The sequence below is a fragment of the Grampus griseus genome (genome assembly GCF_964374135.1).
Source record: "Grampus griseus genome assembly, chromosome: 14".
Taxonomy (NCBI): Eukaryota; Metazoa; Chordata; class Mammalia; order Artiodactyla; family Delphinidae; genus Grampus; species Grampus griseus.
Genome location: NC_139008.1, coordinates 19,634,721 through 19,650,205, shown reverse-complemented (window position 1 = coordinate 19,650,205; position 15,485 = coordinate 19,634,721).

Genomic DNA, 15,485 nt, shown 5'->3' with positions numbered 1-15,485 from the left:
AGAAGCCCGCGCACCGCAACAAAGAGTAGCCCCTGCTCATTGCAACTAGAGAAAGCCCGCGCAGTGCAACGAAGACCCAACACAGCCAAAAATGAATGAATGAATGAATGAATAAATAAATAAAAGCATGAGAAATGGATGTCACCTCTGCCCACAGTGACTCTTGGGGTGCTTGTGGTGCACGCCAGCTCGTCACACCTCCAAGGAGCTTCCCACTTCTGGGGTTCAGTCACTCAAGGGGGCAGAGTTATGGTCATAGGAGCTCATGCTTACCTGACACTGTTGGTACCTGGTTGTGTTCTACAACCTTACACATATTGTACCATTTAATCCTCTAGAAATATCCCCATTTTACCAAGGAGGAAACTGAGGCCAGAGAGGGTATGTGATTGCCCACACTTCATCCCTGCTACAACCTTGAAGTTCTGGGAAGCCAGTCAGATGCCTGCACTCACACCCTCGGTGAATTTTATTGTAAAGCGCAGACTAGTAACAATTTGTTTTGTTTGACACTTGAGAGTCATTGTATGCAAATTACACCCATACATCAAATTACCTCATTGAATCCTTAAGACAACCCCACATGTAGTAGAAATTATTATCCGTATTTTGGCAGGTGAGGAAATAGAGGCTCAAGAAGAGTATCTTAGGGGCTGGTGAACAGAGCCAGCGTTTAGAGGCAAGCCTCTGCTTCCTAATTTGACTGATTTCCTCCCTCTGCCAGCATTTCCCAAATCTCAGTCATCTGAGTTCAACCGTTGCGAAGTGTTTCACATCCACATACCACGTTAACCATTATTTATTTGATGTTTCTCTTTAAATTGACTCATTTTTTACTTCAATAAATACATCTCGAAAGTGAACTTTATATCACTACTGTAAAAAAGAAAACTGGAATTGCTTGCCGTAAGCAAATGGTAACTGGGAAAATAAATACAGTAAAAACAACACAATCACACCATACTCTAGCTGCTGCCTGTTCTAAGCCGAAGGCCAGCTGCCTGCTCTTTGTAAAAAGGATATAACCAAAACGTTAGAAAGATTAGTTAAGATACGCTGGCACAAAAGATGCTTGCTTTGGCTTAATCAGGAGAACCAGAGAGGGGAAAACCTTCTCACTAATACTTCTCTCTAATATTGCATCTGTGTGTCACATCAAGTTATCTCACCCCACACTTTGGGAAAAGTGGCTCCAGGCACCCTTGGAGAGGGAAGGATCTGGGAGATGGAGTAAATAGGTGATGAATACTCTGAAGGGGAAGAAGGAGCAACCTGCAGCCCTGGGAACTACGAGTTTGTCAAAAACAAGGCACCTGGGGAGTTGATCGGGGATGGGGAGAAAGGTCCCAGGGGCTTAACTAGCTGGGTGTCTGCTCTGGAGACCTAGTACAGAGCCTTCTGCAAAGGCCAGAGAGCAGGAGGAGGAAAGCAGGCACCTGACGCCTGGAAGGACCCCCGCACCTCTAGGTCTGCTCCCTGCAAGGTTTTGGTGCATGGGCCGTCAGAGTGCCTTTGCTTGAAGACTGAGCAGCTGGACCCAGCTAGCTGACATCAAATAAATATTCATATCAACACTCCTGGTTCACAGCCAGGACCCTGGGCAACCCCGGTCATCCAAACCCCTGTGAAGAGTATTCACATGCACTAGGCTCCCACTGTGTGTGCCAAGCAATGTGCCAGGAACTTCTCTTATTTTGTCTCATTAATCCTAAAATTCGAGGTAGGTACTATTGTTAACCCATTGGATAGATGTTGAAACTTGCAAAGAGAAAGCAAAGCAGGTCCTCCAACCTAATTCCAAAGCCTACGCAATAGCCACTCACTAATCATCTCTGGTCACACTTCTCAAATCTCTTGCTCCCTCGCTGAGTTTCCAACCTCCTTCTCCCCACAATGCAGCTCCCTTTCCCAGCCCACTCATTTCTGGACCAGCAGCGTCCTACGGCCAATCTCAAGACCAGAACCTTGGGGTTTCTCTTTTATACTTCTCTATTCTGCGGCCCCGAGAGCTGATCTTTAGCCAGGTTCTTCTCTACCTTTCGAGAGGGCATAACATTCAAGCAGGCAAACTCTGCAGCTGCACTGCCCAGATTTGAATCCCAACTTTGCATTTATCAGCCATGAGAACTTTCACAAGATAATCTCCCTGTGCCTCAACTTCCCCAGCTGTAAAATGGACACAAAAATAGTCCTCACTCCATAGGTTGGTGGTGAGGATTCAATGAGCTTATTTTCATAAAGCATTTGGAACTGTACTTGAAACACTATAATCACCATATAAATGTTAGCTATTATTATTTAATACTGTTCACAGATTTATGTTTTTCCTCCTGGGCCCTTTCCCCCTTGTTTTCCAGATTGTGTTGACACTCTTCTGCTGTAATCAAGCCAGTGTCCACATACTTATTCCCAATTCTCTAACTTTGTCAATGAGTATTATCCCTGCCTGCAATGTTTTCCCTTGTCCTCTCCAAATTCTTGTCCATTCTTCAAGGCCAAGATTAAGCCTCATCCCTTCCACGAAGTCTGTAGTGATTTCTCGGGCCACACAATCTCTCACTTTGTGGCATTCATTCATTCACTCACTCACTCATTCATTCATTCATTCATCTAGCACTTATTACTGAGTACCTACTATGTGTCAGAAACAACCATAATCCCCACAGATATGACCACTGCCCTCATGGAACTCCCAGTCCAGTACTAAACAAGTACTAAAGTCCTAAACAAGTAAACACACACATCAACATCATTTACAACTGCGATCTGTGTCATAAAGGGAAGGTAGAGAGTAAAAAGTACACAGGCATGTAAACAGAGGGCTCTAATTTTGATGGAGAGTCAAGGAACAGGAGTTGGCATTTACAATTATACCTAAAGGTAGAGCTAACATTATCCAAATAAAAGAGGGACACATGGAGGGAGAAAAAACCCAAGCGTGTGCAAAGGCCCTGAGACTGGAAAGACTCCTCCTCCAAAAAAGTCAGTAAAGCTGGAGCACATACAGGAAGAGTAGCATCAGATGAGACTAAAAGAAAAGCTGGATCCAGAGGATGTCAAATTACAGGCATGTTAAAGGTCTTGAATTTTGATCCTAAGTACATTCAGAAGCCATTTAAGAGTTTTAATGAGGGATACAGAAATTTTATATGATAGGTACCCAGTGAAATACTAGTTTCATAAATATTATCTTTAGAAGTACTTCTTTAAGAGCTTGTACACTGCCTGCTTTATCCACAGTCTCTGGTAGGTGGACATGATCATGAATTGGACATGACCTTGCCCCCAGGCACAGCTCATTAGATCATAGATTGCACCTCATCCAAGGCTAGCCAACCCATTCATAGCGTGGCCAGTGGCCTGGGACTTGCAACTTGACGTAAAGGGGTAAACTGAGAAAAGAAAAAGGTAAACTGAGACAATCAGATGATCTCTGCTGGGAACTTTAACTAAGAGACACAGAAATCGGTTGCTAGTTGGCTAGGGGGAGCAAAACAGAAAAGATATAAGGAAGCCTTGGGACTAGGGCAGCAACAATAGGCCAAATGCAAGTTGAAGTTATTAAAAAAAACAAAAAACTGTTTGGTCATGAGAAGACAACCCTGCAAAGCCCTCCCATTGTACTTAAATAAAATCCAAATTTTTGCCCTGGTCTCGAAGGTCTTGCATTATAAACATTATACTAACGGGAATTCCCTGGCAGTTCGGTGGTTAGGACTCTGCGCTTTCACTGCCGAGGGCATGGGTTCAATCCCTGATCAGGGAACTGAGATCCCGTATGCCATGTGGCTAGGCCAAAAAATTAAATTAAACATAAAAATCATACTAATCTATCCATCTTTATTCCATGCCACCTTTTACCTCGTGGCCTACACTTCAGTCACATGTCCTCCCTTTTCAGTTCCTTGATCCAGCCAAACATCTTTCTGCCTCAGGGCCTTTACACCTGCTGTTCCCACTGCCTGAATTCTCTTCTCTTTATGTGGCTGTCCCCTTCTCATTCTTCAGGTCTGAGCTGACAAGTCACCTCTTCATTTACCAACTCTCAAAAGCAAATCCCCTGTTATTCTTTAGTATAGTCCATACTTATTCTCTTGATAGCTTGGAAGGGTGTAATATTTTATCTTTTGCTTGCTTGTTTACTTACTAGGAGATAAGTTCTGTGAGAGCGGTGTACTTGACTGTCTCGTTCTAGCTACTTATCTGGTAAGTGCTCAGCTATCCAAAGGAAGGAAAGAGAGAAGGAGAATGCATTAAGTACTATTTAGGGGAAAACAAATATCACAAAGAGAGGAAGAGAGTGGCTTCCTTGGGTTCTAATAGCTTCCCTATCCCATTTCCTCCAGGCCCAGCTGTACTGCAGGTGCAGTCCTCAGATCTCTGGGAGACTTTTTCCGAATGCCTTCAACAATCTCCCCTTGCCTTGAGCAAGCCTAAGTGAGTCTCTGTTCCTAGTTACCAAATGAACATTGACTAGAACCTCTGAAGCTTCCAGAAGTGGGGAACACCCAGCCATATGGGAGCAGCTGAGAGTCCCTCTTAGGGACAGCAGGACAGCTGGACCAGAATGGTATTTAGTCAGGATGTTTATAGAAGGGAGATCAGAACCTCAAAGCCAGTTCAGTTCAGAAAGAATCAAGACTGAGAAAGAACCAGGGACCAGAAACCAGGTGGCAGTGCCTGAGGGCTAGTAAGTCATCAGCCTAAAATGAAAGCTACCATAAAGGCGCCGGCAAGGCCAAGTCACTAGGCTGAAAGCAAGCAATCCTGGAGGTTAGACTACATTCGTGGAACGCTGATTCCCTCTTTGTAAATATAAAAAAAACCCAAAGAAACAAAAAACAGTTTTAAGATGGTGGTCTGGACTTCACGGGTCCTTCTTTCCCGCTTTAAGTAAGAACCTTTTGTCTGAAAGTAACACCCAATTCTAACTTAACTAGATTGTATTTATCAGGTAAATTAAGCTGTCATAACAAACCCCCAAATTTCTGGGGCTTAACCAAATAAACCTTTATTTCTTGCTCACACAGAGTCCAGTGTAGGTGTTTCTGGCTGAGTAACACTCCTGGATGGCTCTGCTCCAAGCTGTAACTCAGGGAACCAAGCTGCTTCTATCTTGTAGTTCTGCCATCTTGTGGCTTCAGGGCGGTCCTGATATCACCCACCTTGGTAGATGGGGGGAGGAGGACAGGTGAGGGGTGGTGATGAGGAAGTGAAGGACCATGCACCTAAACTTAATTACCTTGACCCAGAAGTAACCCATTCATTCCATTAGTCAGAGCAGTCACGTGGTTCCATCTAGATTCCAGGGGAGGTGACGCTGAAAACATCGTCCATGGCTGAAGAGTTGTTTCCTAGTAATATCTCTACATAATATAAGATAGTCATTGATTTGGCAAGTGACGAGTCATCTCTGCCATTCAATTTAAGCATGAAAAAATGTTTCCTCTGTAAAAAGAAATCTCAAGATAAAGGGGCTCACAGGTTAGTTAATTCAGCAGCTCAAAGATAAATCCAAGGACCCAAAGCCTTTCCATCCTTCCACGCTTCCATCCTCGGGCCAGTATCCATCATACCAAGATAAAATATCCCATCATGTCCAGATGCAACATCCAGCACAAAAGCTGCCTCTTTCCTGTGTGTCTTTTTTTTTTTTTAATTTATTTTCTTGCCTGCGTTGGGTCTTAGTTGCGGCACGCAGGATCTTCGTTGAGGCGTGCAGGATCTTTTTTATTGTGGTGTGGGGGCTCTTCATTGTGGTGCTCAGGCTTCTCTCTAGTTGTGGCGTGTGGATTTTCTCTCTCTAGTTGTGGCACCCGGCTCCAGGGCACATGGGCTCTGTAGTTGTGGTTCGCAGGCTCCAGAGCACGTGGGCTCTGTAGTTTGCAGCACACGGGCTCTCTCATTGAGCCATGCAAGCTCAGTAGTTGTGGCGCACGCGGGCTTAGTTGCCCCGTGGCACGTGGGATCTTAGTTCCCCGACCAGGGATCAAACCCGCATCCCCTGCATTGGAAGGCGGATTCTTTACCACTGGACCACCGAGGAAGTCCCTCTTGCGTGTATTTAAGAGGGAAGAAACCTTTCTTAGAAGTTACTCCATTAGATTTTTCCCCTTATTCTCTTTAGCCAGGATTAGGCTCCACGTCTACCACTAAGCCAGTCACCAATAAGGGGAATAAAATTACCATGAGGGAGCCAGACCAGTGGTTCTCAGCCCTGGATGCACGTTAGCACCATCTGGAGGAGGTGTTTTTAAATATAAATGTCCAGGTGCCCCAGCAGAGATTCTTACATAATTTGTCAGAAGGGAGGCTGAGCTTCACAAGTCACCAAGGACAGTTTAAGGAACAAAGTCCATTCACAGTATTGTTTAGCTTGATCCATAGGTTGCTGATAAAAATTGGGAACTTCGAGTGATAAAGCAAATGGGACAAAGAGATAGCAACTGGGGAGTCTGGATAAAGGGTATGGGAAGGAGCTCTTTCTTCATTCTTGACATTTTTTCTATAGGCTTGACGTTATATCAAAAAAGTTACCAGAAAGGGGGGACGGGATGGGAACTTACATATAAAAGCCAGGATTTGGGGCTTCTCTTGAAAATCAGAAAATCTGGGGAAACAGCGTCTATATTCCTGCAGAAGATAAAAAGTTGATCCGATAGTAGCGTCCAGACCTCTCAACAAGTACCTCCAGGGCAAGGGCCTCGGCACCAGTGTCATTAGCTGGAGCTCAGGTGAGTCTTAAAATCAGGCTTGGGAATCGCTCTCTGGAATTCTTTCCATTTCTATTCATCTTGTTCTATCCTGTTCCATCCTCTTCCAACCTCTAAGTATAGCCTGGATTATTTTTTGCCAAACACAGCACCTTGCAGTTGCCCACACTGAAGTTCGTCCTTGGCAACTGCGCTGCCCACTCACGCAGCCTGGTGAGCTCTTCCTGCGATGTATCGCCAGCGGCTTGGCATTTCACTCCCTGGCACAGCTAAGTGTCATGGGCACATGCAGCGCTCTCACCAGTTACTCCTCCAGATCAGTCAGGCAAATGTCAACGAAGACCAGGCCCGGCACTGACACCCTGCTGCTTTCAATTAATTAATTAACTAACTCATAACAACCCAACCAAGTCTCCAGTGGCAAGCAAAAGAAGCTAACTTTGGTTACCAGAGAATTTCGTGTAAGTCAGAGCTTCTCAACAGCAGTGCGATTGACGTTGGGGGTTGGATAACTCTTTGCTGTGGAGCTGTCCTGTGCGTGGTAGGATGTTTAGCAGCAGCCCTGGCTTCTACCCACCAGATGCCAGTAGCACAACTGCCCTGACCCCCAAGTTGTGACAACCAAAAATGTCTCCAGACATTGCCAGAGGTTTGGGGTGGGGGAAGGAGGGGTTAAAAGCCACTCTCAATGGAAAGCTGAAGAACTAAGCCTTAGAAAAGATGGCAATCTTGAAACCTAGCATGACCAAGCCTTTCTGTGTCCCCCGTTCCTTGTTTGCAGGGAACAGACTCCAGTCTCCAAGACCTTCACTGAGTTCCGAAGGGCAGATTCGAATCGCTGCTAATCAGGGAAGGGAGGGGATGCGGAGACAAGGGAGGAACAGTCAAGAAACAATAGTGCAGCCTTGGGGCAGGGTCCTGGTTCCACCTCAAGGGATACACATAACAATATCTTTGAGGTCTTTACAGAACTAAAGCCCCCAACAAATGGAAGATGTTAGCATTCTTCATTCCAGACAAGACCACCTGAGGCCAGATTAAAGGAGTGCAGGCCCCCCCCACGCCCTAATCCTTATCAGCAACCCCACCCTTGAACCATTGCTATAAAACTCCTCACCAGATCCTCCTGGGTTGGGACACACAGTTTTTCAGGGCACAAGCCTGCTGTGTCCCCCTTTGCCTGGCAAAGAAATAAAGCTATTCTTTTCTACTTCACCCAAAACTCTGTCTCTAAAATTCGATTCAGCACCAGTGCACAGAGGCTGAGTTTTTGGCATCAGTCTGAGACGTTGTAACGTTCTAGACAGCAAGGACTAATAGATGGTTGAGTTTGAATCCTGGCTCCACCACTTTTATTTGTGTGACTTTGGACAAGTTACTTAATCTCTCCATGCCTCAGTTTCCTCATCTGTAAAGGGAGATAATCAGGATAAATTGGGTTATAAGGTGGAAACAAATAACTCCCAAATATCAGTGGCTTAAAATACACGCTCTGTGTCCAATGTGGTCAGCTAGGATTTCACTCATGTTGCCCACTTTGGGGGACCCAAGCTGGTAGAGGGCCCCCCATCTGGACATTGCTGGTCAACATGACAAGGAGAAAAGAAAGAGGCAATAAACTGGCTCGTAAACATTTCTACCTGGAAATGATAGAAATCATTCCTGCTCATAATTCATTGATCAAAACAAGTCACGTGGCTATACTGAATTTAAAGGGGATGGCAAAGTGAAAACCTGTCACGTGCCCAGAGAAAGGAGAAGAGGAAATATTGATTGATAAACAGCACTAATGCTGAACACTGACCTTGTAAATTTATTGGGAAGAGTAAACAAATTAATACATACAAAGTTCTCAGAACAGTGTCTGGCATCTATTAACTACTCAATAAATATTGGCTTATTATTACTGATTAATTCAGCCAGTGTTTACTGAGCACGGTGATGGTCAGTTTTATGTGAATATTGAAACCGAGCCCCTGTGGGGCTCCCGGGCATAGAAGGCCTTTTTTGTCTTCCCTTTCTTGTAGGCAAGACTCCAGCCTCCATGACCTTCCCTGAGTTCCAAAGGGCGATTCCAACAGTTGCTAATCAAGGGAGAAGCGGCCAAGAAACCACCTGAGGCAAGATTAAAGGGACCAGAGAAGCCCACCATAATTAGGAGACAACCACCTGAGACCCTGCACACACCCTAATCTTGTCAGCAACCCCACCCTTGAACCACTGTTATAAAACCCTTCATCAAAGCCTCTGGGGTTGGGACACACAGTTTTTCAAGGCAGGAGGCTGCTGTGGTCCCCTTTGCCTGGCAACGTAATAAAACTATCCTTTTCTACTTCACCCAAAATTCTGTCTCCGAGATTCGATTCAGCACTGTTGCACAGAGATCTGAGTTTCAGTAACAATATCCTAGTAGTCCCATCAAACACTCATCTAGGTATTGCTGTGAAGGAATTTTGCAGATGTGATTAACATCTACAGTAGACGTTAAATAAAAGGAATTGTTCTCAACAATCTGGGTGACCTGATGCAATCAGTTGAAGGGTCTTAAGAGTAGAAGGGTTCTGCTTCCCTAAAGAAGAAGAAATTCTGGGGAATTCCCTGGCGGTCCAGTGGTTAGGACTCAGCGCTTTCACTGCCGGGGCCCAGGTTCACGGGGTTCAGTCCCTGATTGGGGAACTAAGATCCCACAAGCCACATGGCGTGGCCAAAAAAAAAAGAAGAAGAAGAAATTCTGCCTGTGGGCAGTAGCACCACTTCCTGCCCAAGAGTTTCCAAGCTGCCCTTCCTAACAGCGTGTGCTACAGAGCTTAGATTTGCCCAGCCTGCCCCACAATCACATAAACCAATTCCTTGCCATCTCTTTACAGCCTTCCCCTCAATATCTTCCCACTCCCGCCTCCCCTCCTCTTCTACCACCTTGTTAAAAGACATTAGTGTTAGGTTTTATTCCCCACTTCTGTGATGACTCATTTCTGGTCTCTGACCCCTTTGTCCTGACTCCCCAGCCTCCCTGGTGGAAGTTTCTGGGTTTGTCCTCATCGCCCTGGTTCTTTCTGTCTCCTGCTACCACTTACCTCCTTAGAGGTCTAGCAGCTTCTTCCCCTGTGTTGGGTGTCTTGAAGGCTAAAGAGCACAAATTTTGAACCACATGATGTTGGGGCCCAGGGCAGGCTGTCCCCGCAAAGAGGCCTCAATCGTATATTGATTATTTTTGAATTAAAGTTAAGAAACAGCTGATGTAAGAAGGACAGTTTGACCCTCCTCTGTGTCTCTCTGGAAGCAGAAAATAAATTTCCCATGTGATACACACTACTATATATAAAACAGATAACCAACAAGGACCTACTGTATAGCTCAGGGAACTATACTCAATATTTTGTAATAACCTAAAAGGGAAAAGAATCTGAAAAAAAAATAGATATATATGTATGTATAGCTGAATCACTTTGCTGTACATCTGAAACTAACACAACATTGTAAATCAACTATACTTCAATAAAAATAAAGAAAGAAAAGCTTTTTTAAAAAAAGAAAGAAGAGAGCAGAGAATCCCCAAGTCAAAGCAAAGCAATCAATCATTAAATTTCCCACGTGAAAATTTACTCCCTGCATCTGGAGATAAAAGGACACCCTTATCGTCAGAGAAAGGGAATTGGGGCGAGAAAAGTGTCTAAACAAACATTGTTACTTCTTTAATTTGCTACCCCAAGCTCAAACTCTGTTTTGACTCTTCACTAATTAAGAACCCAAAGCCTAATTTTCTTTGTCCTGTCAATTCCTCATACATTTATCATTTCTTTGTCTACAAAGTATAAAAGCTGCTTGCTTTGGCCACTTCTTAGGTCCCATTTCTACCAGGCCTCTTTAATTTGTGCACATATATTAAAACTTGTTTCTTTTTCTCCTGTTCATCTTTGTGTCCATTTTATTAGTCCAGCCACAAGAACTCAAGAAGGGGAGAGGGATAAATTTCCCCCTCCCTGACAATGACCATGACCGCCTTGCCGGGTGGAGTTCTGTCTGCTGCCCTGGCCCCGCCTTCCCTATCTTTAAAGCAGACCCAGTTCAACTTCAGGCTCTGTGACTTTAGGCAAGTTGCTTTCTATGCTTCAGTTTACTCAGCTGCTGAAGGGGATCAGGATATACCATCTCGAAATATGCCACTTTGGCATAAGGATTATTTTGAGCTGAAGGCAATCAAGAAACCGCAGATGCAGGGAAAGCTCTTTATCCTCCCCCTTCCTGCCTAAAGGCAAGGCATAAATTTCCCTTTGAAGGTAAGGGGGAGGAAAGGGAAATTCCCTTCCCCCTCCTCCATCCTGTACCAGGAAGAGGAACCAACTCTTGTCACTGCTGATGGCACCAACTTGAATTTGCATAAAGAAACTGAACTGAAATAACCCTTATCTTTCATTGTTCCCCCCCCCACACATTTACCTTCCCACGATCTACTGCCCCTAGAAGCCCAAACCTTTTTCCTTTGTCTTGTTGCCTCTCTACAAATGTATTGCACTTTGTTAAAATGGTATATAAGACCGACCCACCTCTTCGAGTTTTTACTTCCTTTCTGCGAGATTCCCTTGTACACGTAAAAAAAATATTAACATCAGATAAAATTTGTATGTCTTGTAGGGGAGCAAAATTTGCCACCCCAAAATGTGTCTCTTCAGCATGAGGATTAATGATTGATTGTTAGTTTTTTGGTTTTTTTGCTGCACCACGCAGCTTGTGGGATCTTAGTTCCCCAACCAGGGACTGAGCTAAGGCCCTCAACAGTGAAAGCTCGGAGTCCTAACCGCTGGATTGCAGGGGAATTCCCTAGGTTGATTATTTGTAAGAAACAGAAGACTCAGGAAGAAACTTTGACCTCCCCCTTAGCTGCCTAAAGAATGTAGATAGAGGACCTGTTCTAGGAAGGGAGCTATCACCATAGATAAGTATAGTAAGACCTTAGGTGTGTAGACAGGGAGGAACATAACAGCATCTGATAAAATTCATCTGTGTCCCACTGCCTCTGCCTGGACCAGCAAACATTTATTTACCAAACATTTGCTTCTCCATCTCCATGTGAATTGCCTTCCTTACCTTTGAAGGCCCAGATCCCTACCCCTAACATCCTCTTCTGTCTTAAACTGAAGATTGTATTTAAGGTAAGGGTTTCAGCCATTTTAGTAAATTACTCAGTTTTCCTGCGTCTCTCCCTTTGTTTGGTTTTCTCCTATTAATCTGTCTCATGTCAGTTTAATTCTTAGACCAGCCAGAAGAACCTAGAAGGGAAGAGAAAAATGTATTCCTCCTTGACAGCCTCTTCTTCTGTTACCTGTATTTTGTTGGTTTAATTTGCATAGCCCCATCCACTCAATCGAATAGGGTAGAGGAAAAGTTTTTTCCTCCCCTATACTGCAAAATGCGAATCACAATAGAATCCACCTTACTGGGTACAGTAAGGACTAAACGAGGCAAATGCTTGTGTAGCACTTAACACACGACCAGCTCATAGTCAGTGCTTAATAAGTGAGAACTTGTTAGATAATTACCAATACTACTCTTGATGAAAAATCTATCAGTCAATCTAGAAAGAAATAGAACATTGTATTCCAGCCAAACTGAGGATCCAAGCTCAGTCATGTAACTTTTTGAGACAAAGGGATCGCTGTACATTAAATGATGTATTATTGATGGTTTACGCAATCTAGATCTACACGTATAATACAAAGCAAGTAGTGGGTCTTGGGTCATCATGGCCCCTTACAAGGTCAAGAAAGGTTATCTCCTAAGGAGTTGTGACCCTTGATGAAATTAAGAAGGAATGTGATCTCCTTAGGAGGTCTGGTTAATGCAGATGCACAATACACACCAAACAGGAGGGAGGAAGCCCAAATGGGCAAAGAAACATTTTATGTTTAAATTTTTCTCACCTTGCCATAAAACATGAACTTTATTTCATCATCAGCCCTCCGCACCTCCATCCCCAGCCCTGGTATCTTTGCCTCTTAAGGTCCCAGGACAATTTTGAGAAGGGAAAACAGCCGAGTCACAGAAACTTAACCAATTTTATTAACCACGAGGAAGCTGGTATCGACAAAAGATTAATCAGTGGATCTAAGAAAGAAATGGAAAATTTTATTCACGCGAAATTGAGGATTATAACCTGGAAAGAGCATCTTAGAAATCTCCAAGAACTGCTCTGCCCATTGAAAGTCAAGGCACAGTTATGTAAGTTTTTTGAGACAAAATGCTATACATTAAATGACATATTATTGACAGTTTACACAATCCAGATGTAAGCATCATTACGGCTCCTTATAAAATCCACAAGGACTGTTATCTTTTAAGGACTTGTCTTGTTGGTGCTATGAGAATGTGGCTCCTTAGGGTTGAGCAGGTGTTTCTGCCGATGGGGGAGGTTTGCTCAGTGCATAATGTAGGTACACAACACACAGTAGGGGGAGAGAGGAGGCCAAAGGGCAGAGAAAACTTCTCATGTTTAAATTTTTCTTGTCTTGCCATAAAATATGAATTTTATTTCACACTGGCAATCTCCACTCCAAATACCTCTCAAGAAGGGGAACTTCTACAACCTAAATCTGACCATCTTTTCTTCAAACCTACCCTCTCCCATCACGTAACGAGACACTTCCTTTTATTTTATTTTTTTATTTTTAGTTTTTTTTATTTTTTGGCCACACCGCGCGGCTTGTGGGATCTTGTTCTGCAACCAGGGAGTGAACTCGGGTCTACGGCAGTGAAAGCCTGAGTCTTAACCTGTGGACCACCAGGGAATTCCCAAGACACTTCCCTTTAGCAGGGAGCCCCAGGGAGCTGGCTTCTATTTCCCAAGCCTGAGCCACCCTCGGGCACCCCGTGGTCAATGTGTCCATATTGCCATCCCAGCTGTAGGAGATTCACAAGAAGTCTTGTGCTTTGAAGTGTCCCAGCTTACCTACATTTTACATATCAAGAGGGAAGAGGAGGGCTTCCCTGGTGGCGCAGTGGTTGAGAGCCCGCCTGCCGATGAAGGGGACACGGGTTCGTGCCCCGGTCCGGGAAGATCCCACATGCCGCGGGGCGGCTGGGCCCGTGAGCCACGGCCGCTGAGCCTGCGCGTCCGGAGCTTGTGCTCCGCAACGGGAGAGGCCACAACAGTGAGAGGCCCGCGTACCGCAAAAAAAAAAAAAAGAGGGAAGAGGAAATCATTATTGGTAAGAAAGATAGGGGAAATAGCAGAGGGGGGATATTCTAAAGCAATTAGTTGGGACAACAGAAGGAACAAAAGGAAAGACATTATGCAAATGGAGGCCATTCCATCCCTCAGAAGATAATGTCCCCTTTGAACACAAAGGAAGGCTTTTAAAGCAGCCCAGTTCATTCCAATTCTGTTCAAATATTAAGCTTCCTCATGATTAATATTAGGCCTGTGTAGCGTCAGGACTCCGATACTTTAACACTTTCATATTCCCCAGTAATGATGTTAGTATTCACTCTATTAGATTTTAAATATTTCACAAAATTGGGCAGGAGTCAGTACAGTCATCAATCTTATATTTCTACAAAATAACTCAAAACTGGCATGAGCCCATACCTCTCTTCTTTTTTTGTAGGTTTCCCCTATATAGTCTTTTGAGGGCTACTAAATGGGGGGGAGGGGATCTTCGATAGGAATCCATTCTCTGATTTCAGTTACTTTAGGAGGAGAAAGCAAGGTGTTACTGAACTCAGGGCACCATTCAAAAGCCAATACTTGAGTATTGAGTGTTGGCTGGAAAGGAAAGTTGCTTTTTTCAGGAGACTGGCAACCTAGGGAGAAGGTAGACTTGTGTCCAAAAACCATCTCCAAAAATTCTGCTCAACCATGAAAGCTTTTTTTTTTTTTTTTTTTTCGGTACGCGGGCCTCTCACTGTTGTGGCCTCTCCCGTTGCGGAGCACAGGCTCCGGACGCGCAGGCTCAGCGGCCATGGCTCACGGGCCCAGCCGCTCCGCAGCATGTGGGATCCTCCCAGACCGGGGCACGAACCCGTGTCCCCTGCATCAGCAGGCGGACTCTCAACCACTGTGCCACCAGGGAAGCCCCCCCTTTTTTTTTTTTTTGCGGTACGCGGACCTCTCACTGCTGTGGCCTCTCCCGCTGCGGAGCACAGGCTCCGGACGCGCAGGCCCAGCGGCCACGGCTCACGGGCCCAGCCGCTCCGCGGCATGCGGGATCCTCCCGGATCGGGGCATGAACCCGCGTCCCCTGCATCGGCAGGCGGACTCCAACCACTGCGCCACTAGGGAAGCCCCAACCATGAAAGCTTTTAAAAGGAGAATCATTTGGGGAGTGGGACAGAGTCTTCGACATCCTTCACTGTGTACAGACTTTCTTCTGATTGGTTGGTGACGAGGTAACAGGGTGGTGTTCCAGGAATCTTGCACTCAGCCTGAAGTCACCATCCTCCACCTAAGTGGGGGCTTAGTTCCTGCAGAACTCAAAGGTATTTTGTTATGTATATTCCTTGAGGAGGAAGCAGGACCCTGCTTTTTTTTTTTTAATTTTATTTTTGGCCTTGCCATGCAGGATGCAGGAATCTTAGTTCTCTGACCAGGGATCGAACCCATATCCCCTGCAGTGGAAGCACAGAGTCTTAACCGCTGGACCACCAGGGAAGCCCCTGCACTACTGTTCTTGACTTCTCCTTAGTTTCTGCATTCCCTCCCTTCCCTGATAAGCAACTGTTTGAATCTGCCCTTTTGGAACTCAGGGAAGGTCAAGGAGGCCGAATGAAGCCTATTTC